At 41.5% G+C, this 20585-nt stretch overlaps 1 long non-coding RNA gene across 5 annotated transcripts in view; it reads left to right on the top strand.

The window, feature by feature from the left end:
* The first annotated feature begins 947 nt into the window (after positions 1-947).
* LOC309367973 overlaps positions 948-20585 on the top strand; it is a 52892-nt gene continuing 33254 nt past the window's right edge. For 3 of the 5 annotated variants that reach the window (XR_014167425.1, XR_014167426.1, XR_014167427.1), the window contains exons 1-3: positions 948-1073; positions 5648-5775; positions 7305-7382. This is a non-coding gene — a long non-coding RNA (uncharacterized lncRNA). Of the gene's footprint in view, positions 1074-5647; positions 5776-7304; positions 7383-7497; positions 7610-8921; positions 9637-20585 lie in introns of those variants that run through there. The other 2 variants (XR_014167428.1, XR_014167429.1) reach the window with 2 other exon arrangements.

Genomic DNA, 20585 nt, shown 5'->3' with positions numbered 1-20585 from the left:
GGCCAGCTGACAGTAGCTGTATTGAGTTTCTCTACAAAGATGAACCACTAGAGGCCACCACACACCTAATCAAGCAAAATTCCTCCCCTGGGGAATACATTACCGTAATCTGTCTTTCATGTAGTCCTCCCCCCCCCCCAAAAAAAAAGTGTGGAAAGGATCTCCATTCAGTTTTCTTTTCTTCTCCACTCATCCCATAATGGTTCAATTTAAAGCTTCAGCCATAGCCATGAACTGTGAAGACAATGGATTTCGGAACGACTTCTGGGAGCACATGTTGAGTGGGAAGCCCTCCCGCCAACATATTAAAAACAATAAAGTTTAAACTAAATTGCTTACTTATGCAAATGTGGCTGCACATGCATTATGTATATATTGATTGTAAATCCCCACACACACTTAAAAAAGAAAGGCGAAGGAATTAATTACATAGGGACAACCTTCCAAACTTGCCTATTAGATTATATAGAAATAGACCAAAAAGAAACGAAAGAAAGAAAAAGTGCTGGCTATTGTTTTATTAACTACATCTGATGTGCTCATTGGAGAAGTGTCCAAACTGTGAACTGAATCAGCTTGAAAGCTAAATATTTATCACGGCACGTTATATTTTTAGATTGTCCAAGTGAACGTTTCCAGGTGTGTTTATGTCTCTCATGGAAATCAGTGCTTACCTTTGGCTGAATTGTGCTCTTTGTGCTCAAGCATATGGAGTGAACTAAACTCTTAAAAGGGGGGGGGGGACATTCGGTTTCTATACATAGCAGAAGCTGTTTTGCTCTTCATATAATCTAAACCCCATGGCATGGTCCCACATACAAATGTATCAAGATAATGACCAATGATAAAGCCTTGCCGTCTCATGGAACTGTGTGCAAGCCAGTCTAAAGCTGCGCTTCTACCTTAGCGATTGCTGTGTAAACATTCTATATATTGTGCCAGCATCCCTTTATCTGGCTATTGGAACAGAGATGCTAGACTTTGCTCCCTGCCAAAGAAAGCAACTTTACTGGCACCAGTAACCCTCTTCAGCAGGCTGGAGTGACCAGCTTCAAATACCAACGTGAAAGTGGGTGAGAAGGCTGGTTCAGCAGAAGAGCATCTGCTTTGCCTGCAGAATGTTCCAGGGTCAACTCTGCCATTTCTAGTTAGGGTTCCCAACTGAAACCCTTGAGAGCTGCTGCCAGTCCGTGCAGACAGTACTGAGCTAGATGGGCCAGAGGTCAGATTCAGTATAAGGCAGCTACCTGTGGTCCTGTGACGGCAAGATTTGGGGTCTGAATGGTGCAGCCAAGTCTCTCCCTCCTTCCTTCCTGCCTGCCTGCCTGCCTGCCTTCCTTTTTTCCTTCCTTCCTTCCTTCCTTCCTTCCTTCCTTCCTTCCTTCCTTCCTTCCTTCCTTCCTTCCTTCCTTCCTTCCTTCCTTCCCTCCCTCCCTCCCTCCCTCTAAGTGTCATAGCAAGGGTGTAGCATTTGGGCTGCACCCACAATTTTGCCATGAAGTACCCCAAGTACAAATGGCTGTTCTTAAGTTTCGGGATCCAAATTTAGTTGAACATTTTTTGTGTCCTCTTTGTGCACAGCCTAGTTGTGGCCAGGGAAATAATTTCCCCAGGAATATAGCAGGTGAGAGTTTTCCTGAAAAGTGACTAGTAATAATAATAATAATAATAATAATAATAATAATAATAATAATAAAAATACCCTTCTCAGGGACATGGGTGGCTCTGTGCGTTAAACCACAGAGCCTAGGACTTGCCGATCAGAAGGTTGGCAGTTCGAATCCCCACGATGGGGTGAGCTCCCGTTGCTCAGTCCCTTCTCCTGCCAACCTAGCAGTTTGAAAGCACGTCAAAGTGCAAGTAGATAAATAGGGACCACTCCAGTGGGAAGGTAAACAACGTTTCCTGCTGTGTGCTGCTCTGGTTCGCCAGAAGCAACTTAGTCATGTTGGCCAAATGACCTGGAAGCTGTATGCCGGCTCCCTCGGCCAGTAAAGCCAGATGAGCGCTGCAACCCCAGAGTCGTCCGCAACTGGAACTCGTGGTCAGGGGTCCCTTTACCCTTTATCCTTCTCTATTCTCCCTCCAGTCAACCTAAAGGCATTATCAGGGTCTAGGGCATATTGCAGCCAGACAAGAACACTTGTGGCATAAAGCAAGGCCTGTGTTGGGCATGGCTTGTGGAAACTCCCGAGGGCCAAACAGAGAAGGCTGGAGGCCGCAATCCTGAGGTTCCCCACCTTTTCTATGTCCTTGTTTGAAGTGCTCCGAGTTTTTTCTACTCTCCTTCAAGATCTGCTTCTGGCCCTTTGTCTCAACCTATCAGCTTCCAATTCTATTTTATCCCCAGTTTTGATGCACTTCACTTTCATCACAGTGCCTTTATAGGTGCCACAGTTTCTAAGGCTGCAACCTCAGCAGATGCTACATTTTATTCTCTCACAAACTCTGAGTCACCATTTGGAGAAGCCAAAGGGAACGCGTTGGGGAGCAAAAGTTGTTCCAGATTGTAGGAAACATTTGGCTAACAGATATGTTAAGAATCAGACTTTCCTGCAATAGGAGTCTTACCCCCTTATGGGTTCCCTCCCCTTTGCCTATCAACACAAATAGTTTTGTCCAACTTCTGATTATTTCATCACTTCTCTGCTGTGTTTGCTCAGCTGTGCTGCCACTTTGCTTTGCAAAGCTGAGTAGCTACCAACTTCAGCTCGCTTGCATAGACAAGAGGAGGTCTCACACGGCTTTATATCATATTCTCGCTATGACATACCTAGTGTATGGTATGCATATTAGCTGCAAACAAGCATCCAAAATGCCTCCTAAAGTAACATTTATATTCAAGCAGACCAAGACCAAAATAAAAATAAAAACAACCAATTTGATATGCTTATTGAAGAATGGTACAAACCATGAACTGACTCAGGTCAAAAAGTAAGTATTTATTAAAACAAAGTTCATTGCAAGAAAAACACGTTTGAGTATATCCTTTGGTTTTGGATTTCTAGGCCATCATAATCTGTAATTTGGATATGGGCAACAAAGAGTGTATGAGGCATGTATAAATCCCAAAGCATTTTTTACTTGGTCTATTGTCTTTTGTTGAGGAGGATCCCATCAGTCAAGCAATCACTGTCAATCACTGATGTTTCTACTTAAAAGTATCAAATTTCTTTTTATATGCAACTACAGCAGCAAGAATTCTTTTAGCCAAATATTGGAAGGCACAGGAGCTACCCACGCTGGAAGAGTGGCATACGCAACTGATGGACTATATGGAATTGGCCGAAATGACTGGCAGAATCCGAGACCTGGGAGAAGAGGCAGTGGAAGAGGACTGGAAAAAATTTAAGGACTATTTACAAAAATATTATAAGTTATATGAATGTTGAGAATTTGCTAAGTTTTGGGACAACAAGCTTCAGTAATTAAATTTTGATTATGGTGGAAATTAAGTTACGACTGTGAAATGACTAAAGTTTAGAGTAAAGTTTTTATTCTGAGGATCGATGGAAAAGTGAGTTAATAACAAATACCCTAAATCAAAAATACAATTAGATGAAAGTACAAAAACACAGGAAACAAGGTATGAATTTGCTGTTATTTTTCTTTATTGTAAAGGATGCAGGGGGTGGAGGATGCGGGGGAAGTCCAGTGGATCATGAAAAACTGTTTGTAAAATGTGAATTTATTCCTCTTATAATCTTTTTTTTCCTTCTTTTTTGTAAAGTCGCTTTTGTTGAATTATCGACGATGTATTTGACCTTGGAAAAAAGCAATAAAAAATATTATTAAAAAAATAAATAAATAAAAGTATCAAAGGGCCAAATGAGGTAGGAAGTTAAATGCAAATTTGCACTTAATGTGTACAAGATGCAAATGATTTCAGCTTTGGGTGCGGGTGGTAATTGTAGAGATCACAGTAAGTGTTTTTTGGGGGGGATTTAACACTTTCCTCTCCTGCTGTGGTTCTTGCAAAGCTCACTCCTTCTTAAGCTGGTCTTTTCATAGCAGGGATATTCTAGTTTAGCAACAAAAGGGAATTCCTTTTAAAAAAGGGGCAATTTTTATCAGGCAGCATAAGGGAAGGGAAGGGTTAAAACTCCTTTCCCACTTCTAGCACTCATGATAATGATCCCCCAGCAGATTCTACTTGCATTTTTAAAAGAAATAAAGACAACTGTTAACATTATATATAAATACACAATTGAAGTTTCATTTTCTAGTTTGTCCATTCACATATTCATGCTCTGTAAGAACTCTGAGATTCCCATATTCCTTATTTTAAAATGGATGACTGACTCATCCTTTTACATCTTTAGTGTGTATCTTTACCAAAAACATAGTGTGTAGTGCTGGTATGAGTACATACCATGTGTGGCTCCGGGTTGTGGGGATTAAAAACATATCCAAACATATTCTGAAGTCAGATTATTCCATGTGCACCTAGTTGCTGTAATCCACATCACAAATCTATGGTCTCTGACAGATTACTAGGGTAGCTTCTAATCCAGAGATATTTAGACCCATTTAAACAGGTGGCGCTGTGGGTTAAAGCCTCAGCGCCTAGGACTTGCCGATCGAAAGGTCAGCGGTTCGAATCCCTGTGGTGGGGTGCGCTCCCGCTGCTCGGTCCCAGCGCCTGCCAACCTAGCAGTTCGAAAGCACCTCCGGGTGCAAGTAGATAAATAGGGACCGCTTACCAGCGGGAAGGTAAATGGCGTTTCCGTGTGCGGCTCTGGCTCGCCAGAGCAGCAATGTCACGCTGGCCACGTGACCCGGAAGTGTCTTCGGACAGCGCTGGCCCCTGGCCTCTTGAGTGAGATGGGCGCACAACCCCAGAGTCTTTCAAGACTGGCCCGTACGGGCAGGGGTACCTTTACCTTTACCTTTTTAAACAAGTGCAACTTACTTTATTCTTTTATTCATTTAAAATAGTTCAGACTTAATAATGTCAATAAAATGTCAGTGCTAGCTCACTTTCTCTGGCTTGAGCCCACTGTAGTTTATGCATATGATTTCTGACGTGGTTATTGGGAATTTTGCAAAGCAAAATGGTGGAAACAAAAAGGATTTATATAGACACCTATACATTGTAGTTATATTTCTCTCATTTGTTCCCCAATAAAAAACACCCAGTAAAATCTTTCAGACATACCTGAAAGATTCCAGTTACTATAAAAGTTCATAAAACAGTCATAATTTCCACATTGTTCCCCAATTTTGGGCCTTGCAGGGTTTCATTGTTCTTTGGGGGATGTTGCTTTGAACCATAAGTTTTCCATTTCTTTCATACTTACTTCAGAAGGAATGGCCTTTCGAAAACTATATGTAGTATCTCCAATATATGACTACCATTTCCACTTCCAAAGGTGCCATTTTTTAAATAGTCTTGCAAGTGTCATTGCTCATATCTACACTACACTACACTACACTACACTACACTACACACACACACACACACACACACTTTGCTTCAAAGTTTGCTACAGTTTGCATTAACAAGGATGAAATAATTGCGGGACTAGTGCTTTTTCTTTAGATTTAAGACTAAAACTAGTATGAGGAAAATAAATGAAAGAGAATGGTTTTACCAAACTAGATTAATTTATGTATAAATAAAAATGTTTCATTCTGTTCATTTTAGGAGTATGGTGAAGCCAACTGTGATTGCTTCCAACTTGCCATGTTTAATACTTGGTATCCATCTCAGATAGGTTCATTTTTACCTACCTCTTCCATCACTTCTGTCCATATTTATAAGCTAAGCATAATGTAAGTGGAGTGGTTAATATGCATAACTATCGGTCCTGGTGTGCATTCCCCATGGTCACGCAACATTATCATGGAGAATGTTCACGTAATCTATCCATGAAGATGCAATTGGTTGATATACATATGGAGAGCTGCTACCAATCCATGTCAACAATACTGAACTAGATGGTCCTATGGTCTCAGTATAAGGCAGCTTCCTGTGTTGTGAGGAAACCATTGTTCCCCTCTCAGACCTAAAATTCCCAGAGTGGTTTACCTATCAACCCAGGGAACTCTTGGAACTGTAGCTCTGTGAGGGGAACAAGGGTCTCCTACCAACTTTCAGAACCCTTAATAAACTACAGTTCCCAGGATTCTTGGGGGGGTTGGGACCGTGATTGTTTAATGTGAATTCATATGTATGTATAGTGCATATATGACCATCATCTAACCTCCCCATAAACAAATACAAATAAATTCTCCTCAAATAGCCAGCATTGTCGTATCTACCTGGAAACAAATCAAGATGAATGCTCAGTAAACTGGTCATCAGGAACCACCCTGTGCTAGATATGTTCTAGATTTAGCATCTAAAGAATGAGTGGCATATACATGAAGATATACCTCCCATAGCAGTAGATACACTTAGTCTTATGTATGAAATGCCTTTTTCAAATGTTTTGGTTGCTTGGGATGTGTATTTTTAATGTAAAATTGCTTTTAATCTGGTATCATTTTGTCATCTGCACCAGAAAGGTAAAGAGTTCAGTGAAAAGAATTACACAGCTCGATATCAGATTTATTGGCTAAGTGTTATTAACAATAGTCTTGAGACCAGATCTGTTTAATTTCTGTCATATAGGAATCTGAATACTTAAAGCCTACTGTAAGGCCAAATGGACTACCCAGTGTTTAGAAATCGTCTGTCACAAATCTAGCAGCTGGGAATAATCAGATAGCACTGTGGGCTGAACATGCATGTAACCCAAGTTCTCCCAGGAGAGGTGCTTCTAACGGGGCTACTGAACGCATGAGTGTTAAAGTTGGTTCACTTTTCTTTAAAACAAAATACATTCCAAATATATGTCAGACCCCCAGCTGTTTTTTTCCCCCTGAGGGAGACTGTTGAGTTGACAGACAAACAGAAATATGAAAAGAATAAGAGTGATGGAATGTTATAATAATATCAAGATGCTTTAGATGTGTATTGCTCACAATTCTCATACTATACCGTATCTTTCTCCATTTCTGTTTCAACAATAAGCTTTGCATGGCTGAGATCATTCTTCGGTTGCTGATAAACTCTATAAAGAATGCCACAGGAATGGCTGAATCAATCTATAACAAGGCTAGGCCATTTTGTATGGGTCCACAAATCAGCCCATTCCATCCTGTTTATGCACTGGGTTTTTGTTTTTAAAAATCTGCATAGAAATTCACATTTAAGTTCTTTTTTAAAGATGCATATTTATCTTACGTAAATCAGTAAGTATTGTTTTAAATTGTACTTGGATATGCTGTTTTTCTGGATATGCTGTGATATGATGCAGCATTAGGTCTGCATCAGAGCAAACACCAGTGGATAACTAAGATCCAGACTGCCCATTAATCCAAGAAGGAAGGAGCAGGTAAATTCAGAATTTTCAGAGCTCAAATTATACCATTATCTTTAGGATGAAGCTACAATGGGCAATTTCCTTTAGCAATAAATGGGTTTGATTATTATTCTTTCAACCTTTGCAGCAAATGGGAATATGAGGTTGCTATCTTAAAACACATTCAGAATCCCCACTTCCAGTGAATCTTCATTTCTTTCCAGTGTTAACAGTTTAATAATAAAGAGTACATCACATGAGCTGATGCCACAGTGATGCTCTAACTCCCCATCTGCTGTGGAGACAGGTACGTGGGTGTGGCAATGCAGAATTCAGGCTTCTGCAGACCATGGCGCATGCACACGCACACACATTTGTAGCAGATCAAAGTAGAAGCAATGCACACCTGGCCCCTTTCAGGATTTCCACATGGATATGTCAAAACATGAAGAGAAAGATCACCCACATCATATCTCAGAAACCCTGGGCTTTGCCTTCCTGTTTGCATGTTGACATAGACTGCCCCAAGGAATAAGATCATATCAGAAAGAGCCAGCCCTAAATGCGACAAGCTTAAAATAATGTGGAACGAACAATACAGCTGATGAAGGAAAAGCCTGATGCCTGAAGTCTTAGGTAGGGTGAAGTTCTTGTCTGATGTTTAAGTTTGAGGCAAGCATTCACATCTGCTATATTTGTTAGCGTTGCTTTGAGATGAGACAAAAGGCCTTTTGTCTCATCATTTTTTAGTTACATGAAGTTCACGTCACGATTAATTGAGTGATATCCGGCATATGTCAAGTCATCTTTCCTATGTGTGCTGAAATGGCATTTAGTTCCAGTGAAACCTATGCATCTATTAAGGTATATGCCAGTGTAGTCCAAATAGACTCCCTAAGTGCAGAAATGGCTCTAACTGGGTTTTGTTTTGCTCTGTAGACCCTCTGCTGAGTATGAGCAGAACTTTCAGTCATGTTTCAACCCAGAGCCACTAAAGGAGATTCTGAGAAATCAGGAAGGAACTGACTTCAGTTTTAAAACTTAAAAGATGTAGTTTAGAAATTAATAGACAAATGGGCAGATGGATGGGAATCATGAGACTGGATGCTGGCTGGATGCTGGGACCTCAAGCTTGAGAAGAGCTCTTTGCATGGAGATTCTTAAGCAAGGAAGCATTGACTTTGCAGTCACTATAGCAAATGGCTTGCCAGGAACTTTTCTGATCTCTGCCACTTTCCCCCTCCCTGCTAGTGCACAGGAGAAACAATCCACAATCCCTGGCTTAGTGATATAACCAGAAAGTAGATTTGTTTGAGTAAAACAAACCACAGCCTGTTAGCCAAGAACAAACATTGGCTACAGATCATCATTTGTTTGGAATGAAACAAATAATGAAACCCACCTTGGGCAAAATGGGTTCCTTTTCCCTGGGTGCTAGCAAGGAGGACCATTACAATGGTTTACAATGAAGTGCCATTAATATACAGCTCAAACATTTTTGGACCCATTCAGAGTCCATCTGCAAAAGCAATCTTTCTGAGAGCCTTTTAAACTACTTTGTCCTCCCCTTAGATGTGTAGTGGTGTCTTCTCTTGAGACTTCTAGTCTGGTGATCTGTGTTGATCCATTGGTGGTCAGGACACCCACAGCTCTCTTCAAGCTCAATCAGGAGCAGGGACTTTCAACATCAATATTCTTGATAAAGATCTTTGGATTGACCAAGATGGTTGCCAGAGAAGTCTGAAACAAGACATAGGTACACCTCATGCTCAAAGCCAGGAGTCAAGAACAGTATTCCATAATAATTAAGGTCTTTTATAACACGAACTACAAAGCTTATGAGGCATGGGAAACATACTGTATTTTCATTTATGATGGGACTGTGCACATATTTTGGTCCAAAGCACACCACAATTTTTTAAAGATTCTCAAGATTACAATTTAGATGAATCCACAGCTATCGTTTGTAAATCTATGGGGCAAGGAAGCAAATGACTATACATTCAAAAGAACTTTTAGCTTGCTGTTTGCAGCAGCTAGCATTTCTCTTGTGCAAAAGTGGAAAACATTGCAAGGTTTACAACTATCACTGTGGTACAAAAATGTTTGGCATTTTCAGAAAATAATAATGCATACTTGGGAAGTCTCAGATGGATTGGCAAACCTGGAACATCTTTATGCCATATGATGGGAATTTATTACTTACACCACTACAAAAGCTGTGCATAACTCTTTAACTCTACCAATGCATGAAATCTGGGCATCACAATAATACTTTTTGTTACTGGTCCCCTTATGTTAGTCTCATCTGACTATGAACCAACCATAAGAATTTGTATGTTAGATTCCTCTTTTCTGTTTTGGTTTATAGTACAGTAGTGCCTCGCAAGACGAAATTAATTCGTTCCGCAAGTCTTTTTGTCTTGCGAGTTTTTCGTCTTGCGAAGCACGGTTTCCCATAGGAATGCATTGAAAATCAACCAATGCGTTCCTATGGAAACTGCCTTCAGACCAGGTCCGGGGACAGTCTGTCCCCCGACCTCTTCTGAAGGCTGGGGGGGGGACAAGGGCTTTTTTCCCCACCGCCAGCCTTCAGAAGGCTGTTCTGAAGGCTGGCGGGGGGAAGAAAAGCCCTTCTCCCCACCTCCCGCCCCGCAAGCTCCGGGGACAGGAGGGCTTTGCTACCGACCGCCAGCATTTTAAAAGCCCCCAGGACAGCGGAGACTTCCCGAAGGCTTCGCTGCCACCCGCCAGCATTTTAAGATCGCCCCGGGACAGCGGAGAAGTCTCCGCTGTCCCGGGAAGGCAGGCGGGGGGGAGCAAAGACTTTCGCCCCCCCGCCGGCTTCAGAAGAGGTCCAGGACCTCTTCTGAAGGCCGGTGGTGGGCGAAAGTCTTTGCTCCCCCCCGCCTGCCTTCAAAAGCCATCGGGATAGCGGAGAAACGCGCTGCCCTTCTCCGCTATCCCGGGAAGGCAGGCGGAGGGGAGCAAAGACTTTTGCCCCCCGCCGGCCTTCAGAAGAGGTCCAGGACCTCTTCTGAAGGTCGGCGGTGGGCAAAAGTCTTTGCTCCCGACGGCCAACATTTTAAAAGCGGTCCGGGATAGCGGGAAAGCGCAGCACAATTCCCTGCTATCCCAGACCGCTTTTAAAATGCTGGCGGTGGGGAGCAGAGCCTTTCGGCCCCCGCCGGCCTTCCTGGACCTTTTCTGAAGGCCGGAGGGGAGCGAAAGGCTTTGCTCCCCACTGCCAGCATTTAAAAGAGGTCCCCAGAGATTTCCCTATGGGCTTTTTTCTTGCGAAGCAAGCCCATAGGGAAATTCGTCTTGCGGAACGACTCAAAAACGAAAAACTCTTTCGTCTTGCGAGTTTTTCGTTTTGCGAGGCATTCGTCTTGCGGGGCACCACTGTATATAATTTAATTGAAAACACTTTTAAATGACCTAGAAAGCTTAGAATCAGTACACATGTGGCATATGACATCACATCTACTGGAAATGTCTGAAAATTGGGTATTGTGTGTCAAAATTTGGGGCTTAAAAAGTACTTCATGACAGAGATCAGCACTCCAGCACAAGGTAAAATACAGAGGATGGAACATGTGATAGTTCCAGTCTGACTACATAGGTGAACATGCCAATGAGAGAGAGGGGTCCGGAAACAACAATTGGTGTGTATCTTATTTATACATGCTTGAAAAATGATGTATTTATTTTTGTTAAATGAATGCTGAATTTACTAGCTTTTATGTGAAAATTCAACACATGAAGTGATAGCTGTTTTTGGTGGCTGAAACAGGCACCAATTTCCTTTTTGCTTCTATGGCTAATGCACCAGTTTTTGTTCATCCATAATGGGATTGTTGCCATAGCAGTGGCTACCCAAATAGAATGCATTAAGCTATTCTTTCATTTCCCTCTAATGTTCTCTGTAATGTGATCAAAATTCTATTAGGTGCACAACTAATATCTACAAAAGAAAAGCATTAAGAATGTTGTCATTCCCCTCAAATTACTTGCTTTGCAGTCATATTGATTTTAGTGAGGCTGCTCTGGAGTCCTTTGTGTCCTACTGATGTAACATCTTCTGGGAAGTCTGCTTTGCTACACTAGGCAAATTTATTCTTAGATTTAACTTCACTTGTGGAAACTACAGCGTCATTTATGGCTTTTCATCCCCCCCCCCCCCGCATTTATACCACACCCTAGAAAGTGAGATATTGTCCAAGAATGGAAAATCTCCATTCTCTGGCATGCTGGAAATAGTTGAGCTTTTGGCAAACATGATAGCCCATCACTCTCTTCCAGAGAACTATATTGCAAAGTCCAGGATGAAAGGTTGCCAGGGAGGAGATTTCAGAAAGCTTTATTTCCTGATGCAAACAATCAAGTTCATCCCATTTGCCAGAATGAGTATAAGTACTAAGGGCTCAACTTGTACATTACACATGAATATGTGCAAGGGACAGCTGAACAGTGCACACCTTTTCTGAAAAGCAGTGTTGCGAGGGGAGATTGGAAGAGGAAAAGCAGCAGAGGAGAGATGTTTTCTCGTGTCCCCACCCATTGCTTTACTCCTTAAAAACCTAGGGATGTAGGTGGCACTGTGGTATAAACCACTGAGCCTCTTGGGCTTGCCGATCAGAAGGTTGGTGGGTCCCAGCTTCTGCAAACCTAGCAGTTCAAAAGCATACCAGCGCAAGTAGATTAATAGGTACCACTGTGGTGGGAAGATAAACAGAGTTTCCACTCCCTCTGACAATTGTCACGGTGTCCCATGGCACCAGAAGCAGTTTAGTCATGCTGGCCACATGACCCAGAACATGTGGACAAATGCCATCTCCCTCACCCTGAAGCAAGATGAGTGCCGCATCTCATAGTTGCCTTTGACGGGACTTAATCGTCCAGGGGTCCTTTACCTTTACACTGAAAAACTTCCAAGCCAAGGCATTCCACATCTGCAGGTGTGTGTTCTATCTTTCAGAAACATGTATGTAACCTTGTGGCTCTGGAGGGAGATGTTTTGCTCAGGCATGGTGTAAGGCAGGCACCACCAACCTTATCAAGCCGATTGGCACATCTGCAAACAAAAGTGTGTTCCATTCAGTTCAATGAACAGAGCCAGTGTGGTGTAGTGGTTAAGAGCGGTGGATTCGTAATCTGGTGAACCGGGTTCACTTCCCTGCTCCTCTACATGCAGCTGCTGGGTGACCTTGGGCTAGTCACACTTCTCTGAAGTCTCTCAGCCCCACTCACCTCACAGAGGGTTTGTTGTGGGGGAGGAAGGGAAAAGGAGAATGTTAGCCGCTTTGAGACTCCTTCGGGTAGTGATAAAGCGGGATATCAAATACAAATCCAAAAAGCAAAACATTGAATTGATTGAGTGATTGTTTGATTTCCACACTGCTAAATACATCTGAAATATCTCTAAGCAGTGTGCAGAAAACTGAAGCAACAACAGACAACTTAAAGAAAATATTACAGAATACAGTGTTCCATATAAAAGTTTTCCATTAATACAAAGTTACTAATATATTTGTAAATAATATTGATTCATTTTCCTTCTGATTGATACACCCTCCCTCTCAGCCTCTGGCTTCTCACCCAGGGTCCAACAAACTTTCATCTCACCCACAAAGGTTTCATGAGAAGAGTTCCTCGAAGCAGCAGATATCACCTTGGTCTCTCACTCTAGACTTGCTTTTTATGGGCAGGCCCAAGGTAGATGGTACTTCCTTAAGTTGTCCATAGATGTGTCCCATTCAGATGCACTAGAAAGTACAGGTGCCAGCTGCTTTCAGCTTGCCCCACACTTCTTAGGCATGGGTCTGTGCAGTTTTCCATTTTCCACACTGCTTTCTCCAGGAAAACTAAGTCTTCCTATGGAAAACCCAATTGATGTCTGCTCCAATTCAGCTTTAAAGATGAGATTTTTCCCAGGGGAAAGTGGTGGGACAAGCGGAATGAGCCCCTCGTCTAAGATTACAGGGACACTCTGGCCAAGGATTTCTGCAATGTATGTCCTTTTGATCCGTAGATGCTCTTCTGGTGCAGTGTGTGTGTGTGTGTGTGTGTGAGAGAGAGAGAGAGAGAGAGAGAGAGAGAGAGAGAGAGAGAGAGAGAGAGATGCAAAGATCTGAGTTTGGGGCAAATATTCTTTGGTGAGAGAACCCCACTATCTATCACAATGGTGGACATTTGCTAATACCTCATAAAAGTCCTAAAGGACATGTTTATTAAAGCCAAGCATGCAACATGGGTTGTATATGTGTAGGGATTCATAAGCGGACGTCTTCATATCTAATAATAGAAAGCAACTCACAAAGTAAATTTAAAGGTTAAACCCACTCCATCCCTACCCATTGTCTCTTTCTTCCCATTCTGGCTGCCCTTCATCCCTGTGTCTGTTGGTTCATATCATAATTACCTGTCTATCATAGGCACAGTGATGTTTGTCTATTATGGATGTGGCAATACTGTATTAGAAGTTCTGTTTCATTATTTCATGCTTCTGTTTGGATTACCGAAACTCATACATGCAACCAAAAAGTACAAAAGTTGATACACCAGTGCAGAAAACAAATCATACGGACATGGTGCTAGGCAGTACATGAAGCAATATCTGATACCTCTATCAAATTACCCTTGTGATTCTATTTGATTCTAATTTGATTTCCACCATTCTATTTTATTCTAGTTTGATTTCCACCATTTTAGAAAAATGTTTCACTGTGTTCAATTAATTTATTTTCGGAATGCTAAGCCGCAGGTGGAACATATGGAAAGTTGAGTAGATCAGTGCTCTTGGCTATTTTCATTAAATGATTCTCTTTTAAGTTCCTAATGGGGGGAAAATATTTTGTTTCAATTAGATCAGAGCCACTTGCTGATCATGTGGCATTTTGATACAGATTAATCAATTACAGCTGCCTCCAAACAGCATGACAGCAATATTGACTGAAGCTTAAAACCTGTATCTCATCAAGTTCCACAAGGAGGCATCAATTTCTGATTACACCATTCATTTTCTCCCTATTGCTTGAGGCCTCTCATGATTTACCATCTGTAAAGCCTTAGCTGACATCATGCAGGAGAGAATGCAAGTCATAGGATCACAATTACTATTGTCAATTATGCAACAAGGCTGCAATCCACAACCTCCTTCAGCCAGGTATATAGCTTGCCCAAATATAACACTTGAGTATCATTGAAGCATGGCGTGGAAATGAGATCATCCATACCTGCTCTACACTCCTGGCTAGTCATCTCCTTCCCTGCCTGATTGGTGCACATTTGTTTTAATATTAAATGGCATGCACACAAGTGATATACATACCCCACAACCCATACATTTTGCACACACATGAGTCTAGTTACTGGGTTCAGTGGAACTTGTTTTGCTCAAGTGTTGCAGCATCTTAGAATGAGGTAATGAAAGACATATGCTGCTGCCACCACCATTATGAGTTTTTCTCTCTCGTCTTCTTGGTAATCACAGGTATAACATAGTGAAGGACACAGAAAAGAGTCAGGTTGTATGTAAAATAAAAAGGGGAGAAAGTGAAAGACACCAATTATCAGATTCATCTGTCCCTGTTCTGAGGTCATTCTGCCTCATACACACACACACACACAACTGAAATCTGAACACATGTCAGTTTTCTGGGCTAAACAAGTAACTTTTATTGGACAGAAGGACTGGAATAACTTCATCTAAATTTTAACAGGATTACAGAACAGTCATCCAGAATGCTACATTAAATATAACTATGAAAGCTAATTTGACAGGTGTTCAGATTTTGGTTGCACTAATAGGCCTCAAATTTCCATTTAGTAATACTTCATATACTGAATATCGTAGGACTTTGGCTAGGCGGTTTTACATTTCTAACTTATTTGGCTTGGCTCGTGTTACATTTAAAATACTCTATCAATTAATAGGAATGAGCAAGAAGTAATTTTCTTCATTCCACACCAAATATTGCCTTTCGGCTTGATTGGGGAAAAACAAACAAACCCAGAAATGAGGTTATGTTATTATACCCTTCCAGATAAAAATGCAGTGGGGCATAAAGGATATGGAAATATCTGAAACAGAGAGCCCCCAAACCTTCTGCGATCAGGCTTCACAGTCACAGAAAACTGCAAGAACATTCAGCTGGATGGTCTTGCAATCCACCTCGGACCTTTCCACTCAACATACGAAGACTGTAGTGGTGTGCACAGTCCAACAGTACCTTCATTGATCTAATCAATAAATGCTTGAGCAAGGTAGTGAGATAACCAAGTATCTTCTATCAGCTCCCATTAAGAAAATATTGGCCATCCATTCTAGGTTGTTGTTGTTTAGTCGTGTCCGATTCTTCGTCACCCCATGGACCAGAGCACGCCAGGCACTCCTGTCTTCCACTGCCTCCCGCAGTTTGGTCAAACTCATGCTGGTAGCTTCGAGAACACTGTCCAACCATATTGTCCTCTGTCATCCCCTTCTCCTTGTGCCCTCCATCTTTCCCAACATCAGGGTCTTTTCCAGGGAGTCTTCTCTTCTCATGAGGTAGCCAAAGTATTGGAGCCTCAGCTTCAGGATCTGTCCTTCCAGTGAGCACTCAGGGCTGATTTCCTTCAGAATGGATAGGTTTGATCTTCTTGCAGTCCATGGGACTCTCAAGAGTTTCCTCCAGCACCATAATTCAAAAGCATCAATTCTTTGGCGATCAACCTTCTTTATGGTCCAGCTCTCACTTCCATACATCACTACTGGGAAAACCATAGCTTTTACTATACGGACCTTTGTTGGCAAGGTGATGTCTCTACTTTTTAAGATGCTGTCTAGGTTTGCATTCTAGGTTATGAACTCCTAAACGAAGGAACAGTCAACCAGCAGCCATAACAATACTCTATTTTTATGTTACCTGTTCAGAGACAAAGAGATAAACAATTTGACCTCCTCCTTACTACTACTTTGTTTGTATTAGATACCAACTAGTAGAATAAGTTTGAATGTCAGAATGTGAATCATAAGAATGGGTCCTCAAATTAGGAGAAGAACAAGAGTTTTTTCAGATGTGGGGATTATTGTGTTAGTTTTCCCAGTCATAATGCTAGAATTTTTATCCTGGCTTTTAACTTCCTATTACATTGCATTTACCTGCTTTACCCGGTATTTTATGGAACTGTGGCTTTTGGACTGATATAATGCCATGTCACACTAAATTTTAAATGGCAGGAAAGATCTGCATGCCAGAATACTGCTCCCAATTTTATCACATGAAATTACAATGCAAAACCTCTGTGATTGTCTGGGTTAACTGGGTTGCAAATGGATTTCTTTCTGGAAGCAAATAACACAGGGATGGGTGCTAAACTTCTGCTAGATTCTGCTATTTTTCCATAAGTAGTGTTTACATTCTCTTAGAGATTATATAAAATGTGGAAATTATCAGGCAAGGAAACGTCTGGAAAATGGAATAAAGTGCTGTCTGAGTGCAGCCCTAACATAATAGATTCAGATTTTGCAGGCGGGGCTTAGCATAAAATAAATGGTACACTGGAGAAAACCTCCAGTAATTACTTTTCCTAAGAAAGGGACTCTGGAAAGAAAATGGAACTGTGGCAGTTCATTTCCCAGACAACTACTGTTTTCACTGCACTGTTTCTTGCAAGTCTATGACAAAATCATGGCAAGAGCTGGGAAAGGAAATCTTCAATAAATATTTTTCCTAATGGAAAATGCTGTTATGAAAAATCCTCTTTTTCTGGATGCAATTTTGCTAAATGACATACAATGTCAACAAAGCAAGAAAATGAATTTCAGACTGCTAAAAATGTGTTGGAACATGTTTCACTGACATATCTGAAACTGCATTCCTATGTCCTAACTTGGGGTAGAAACTGTTGAGATAGCTAAAATAAGTCCCGTTCTCAGACTTCAATAGAATCAGACCTGGACTGTGAAATTTTGTTTGAAATTTATTTTTAAATTTCTCAGACAGGCAAAGGACCTTGAATCTAAAAATCTACTTCTCAGAGTACTTCATGTTTGAATTTACTTATGTACAGATATGCCTAATCCAGTGTTTCCCAACCTTGGGCCTCCAGCTGTTTTTGAACTACAACTCCCATCATCCCTGACTAGCAAGACCAGTGGCAAGGGATGATGGGAATTGTAGTCCAAAAACAGCTGGAGGCCCAAGGTTGGGAAACACTGGCCTAATCAATCAAATGCAGTGGACAAAGACATTCAATCTGTTTTTCTTCAGTTGGCTTGGCTCTGCTGTTCAGATGATGATCAAAACAAACCATATCCTCCCTGTGTGGAAAATACATTTATATAAGGTATGCAAAACAGGATGTGACAAAATTCTGGAGAGAAAGCACAACACTGCCTGCGCATGGGGTTCTGGTATAAATCAATCTTCAGCACTGGGATTCATGTTGGAGGCTACACCAACTACTTCATTCAGCAAATGCTAAGGGAATAGGGCAAGCACAAAAAATGTGGGGGGAATCAATGACATCATGGATTTATGTTGCAAAGGAATGACATCACAGTTGCTTTCAGTTAAGCAAGAATATTCCCTGCAGTGGTTTGTTCATTCGAGTGTTTCTTTGATTAATAAACAGCAGTAAAGACTTGTTTAAGGTGTGTTCTATACTAATGTGGTGCTAAAACATATATCCAGCATTTTGAAAAAGCATTCCCTATCAATTAATGAGAAAAGAAATTACATTTGAAAACTATCAAAGGGGAGAGGAAAAATGTGTTAAATTCTCATAGGTGAGGTGCAGGTTTCTTCATGCACTGATCTTACTTTTGATGTGATTTAGCGGAGTTCTAGTGGAGTTTTTTCTTTCTATAAATCATCTTTCCCATGATGTACACTCTGTAGCCTCCCCAGGTGCATGCATTCCTATTAAAACCAGGGGGAAGACTTCATGACTTAAGATTGTCTATGGGATGTTTTCAGATCAGAAAGCCAAGGAGGCTGCAGAGTGCTGCAAATGTGTTTACTGGAAAGAAATATGCTTATACCGCCCTTGGCTATCTTGTGATGGTAAACTCTGCATCCACTGGAATTCTAAAGAAATTCTACAATGCTCTGAGCATTTTTTTAAAAGTGGAAGCCTCTTTCACAGGGGGAGGAAGCTTTTGAGAAATTTGAGGGCAAATTTTGGCACATTACTAGTTAGAGCACATGACAAAGGTCCCAGGTTCATTTCCAGACAGGGCTCAGAAAGGCTCCCATGTGAAACTGTAGGGTGTGTCTCTCAAAAGGATTGACTATGTACTCCCCTTTGATGCAAACTCTTTTCTCTTTAAGTGATGGAGGAGGATCGAAAAAATGCAGGAGAAATGTTCAGTATAGAACTAGCACTGCCGCTCAATCCAAACCTTCCCCAGTTACTTGTTTAGACAATATCCACTGCTGAAGTAATGTGGAGGTGGCTGTTCTCCTGACCTGAAAATGGTTCTGTCCAAGTAGTAGGAGGGGCCAGAGGCTGATGTGAGCTAAATTTTACCTTTGTGCAGTAGGCTAGTTTCTACCCACAACTTTCTTGTTCTCCATCTAGGCAAGCAAAGGGCATGGCCAGAGTTCAGGGGCATGTCCCAGTCAAGCAAAAACACTTGAGGATGTGAAGCAGGACTGCTGAGAGCATGACCTGGGGAGGCAGAGCATTGTTGGGAAGTGGGTGTGATGTGGGGGGAGTCTTGAGGGCCAGATAGAGATGCTTGGTGAGCTGCATTTGGTTCACTACCCCTGCTATACAACCTGCTACCATCACAGACTCTCTCTCTCCACAACTTGTACACTGACGGAGAAAAAGGGCTTACATGAACTACAAAGCTTTGAAGACACCTACACAGAAGTTCTGTAACATTAGCCCTTTCACTGAAATTCACACAGATTTCTATTAATTATACAAACAGATAATCAACAATGAGCATTTTGCTTCATGAGAAACGTCTCCATTTGGGTTAATTCTCTCCATGATTACTTGCAAACATGTTATCAGACCAAAACCGAAGTCATCCCTCACTCACATGTACTTTATTGTGGGAGTGGGAGATTGAATTCCCAAGTGGCTTTCCACCATAACTAGGTCTAGGCATTAAAATTTCTGGAGGCTGGTATGATGAGGAGAATAGATGAGGCAGCAGAACCAAACAGAAATGGAAAGCACTTCCCTGAATGCTCATAATGAAACCAAGGGAGGTTCTCTCATCTCTCCCTTCTAGAATTTGACCCTCTTCCTAATGTATTCATTGCATCACAACTGGAACGGAACCTGTGAAGCCATTCCTTTTTAAAAATATATGGAGATATAGTAATATTTCTATCCTACTAAAATACCACTATTAATAACAATAATGTTCACATTTGCATTATGTAAGGCAAATCTCCCTCATAGTGAATAGCTTCCCAATATTTGCATCCATAGTGAAGGCTAGTCCATTTTCTCTCACTGTCTTGGTTTCAACAAGTTGCAAACATACCTGACTCTCAAGTCCCCTCGTTCTCTCAACATCTGTAGAACAAGTGCAACTTTGACTAATGGTGTGTGCCCTTCAAAATGTTGGAGACATAAGGCTTTTATTGGAGGAAAGCAGGGGATTGCAGCTGGTGGAGGAAGGCAAATCTATGTGAAGACAATAGAGAGAGGAAGCCCCCCCCCAAAAAAAAAGACCCTGTAAAAGAACTCACTTGAGGAGGTTATTCATAGTTGTCAGAATATGAATCCTCAGGTGTTTTGTTTTAACTGTTAAATTAGTAGTGTTTTTAATAATTATGAGTAATGCAAGTCAAGCAAATCCTTGAACACATATTGATGCTGGAACAAGGTCCATATCTGTCAAAGGCAGCAACTTCCAGCTGTGTGTGTGGTACATTAGCCAGGATTTTTCCATCCTGAGATTGTACACTATCCCAATCGCTCCTTTCTTCATAGAGCCGCGATAGTGAAAAAGTCTATAGAGCTTTCTAGGATTATGTTTCCCTCAATAATATTTAAATCAGCTGTCCTGAACCTGGTGTCCTCCAGATGTTTGGACTATAATCCACATCAGCCCCAGCCAGCATGACCAATGGTCAGGGATGGTGGGACTAAGGGAAGTACTGTAGCTCAGTGGTACAGCATCTGCTTTATGTGAAGATGGATCCAGACCTGGAGAAGATTTCCTGCCTGAAACTCTGGAGAGCTGCTGGCAGTCAATGTGGACAATATTGAGCTCGGTAGACC

Source organism: Podarcis melisellensis, assembly GCF_964234715.1.
Source record: "Podarcis melisellensis genome assembly, chromosome: 4".
NCBI classification, from domain to species: domain Eukaryota; kingdom Metazoa; phylum Chordata; class Lepidosauria; order Squamata; family Lacertidae; genus Podarcis; species Podarcis melisellensis.
Note: the sequence above shows the minus strand (reverse complement) of the source record. Positions and strands in the feature narration are given on the sequence as shown.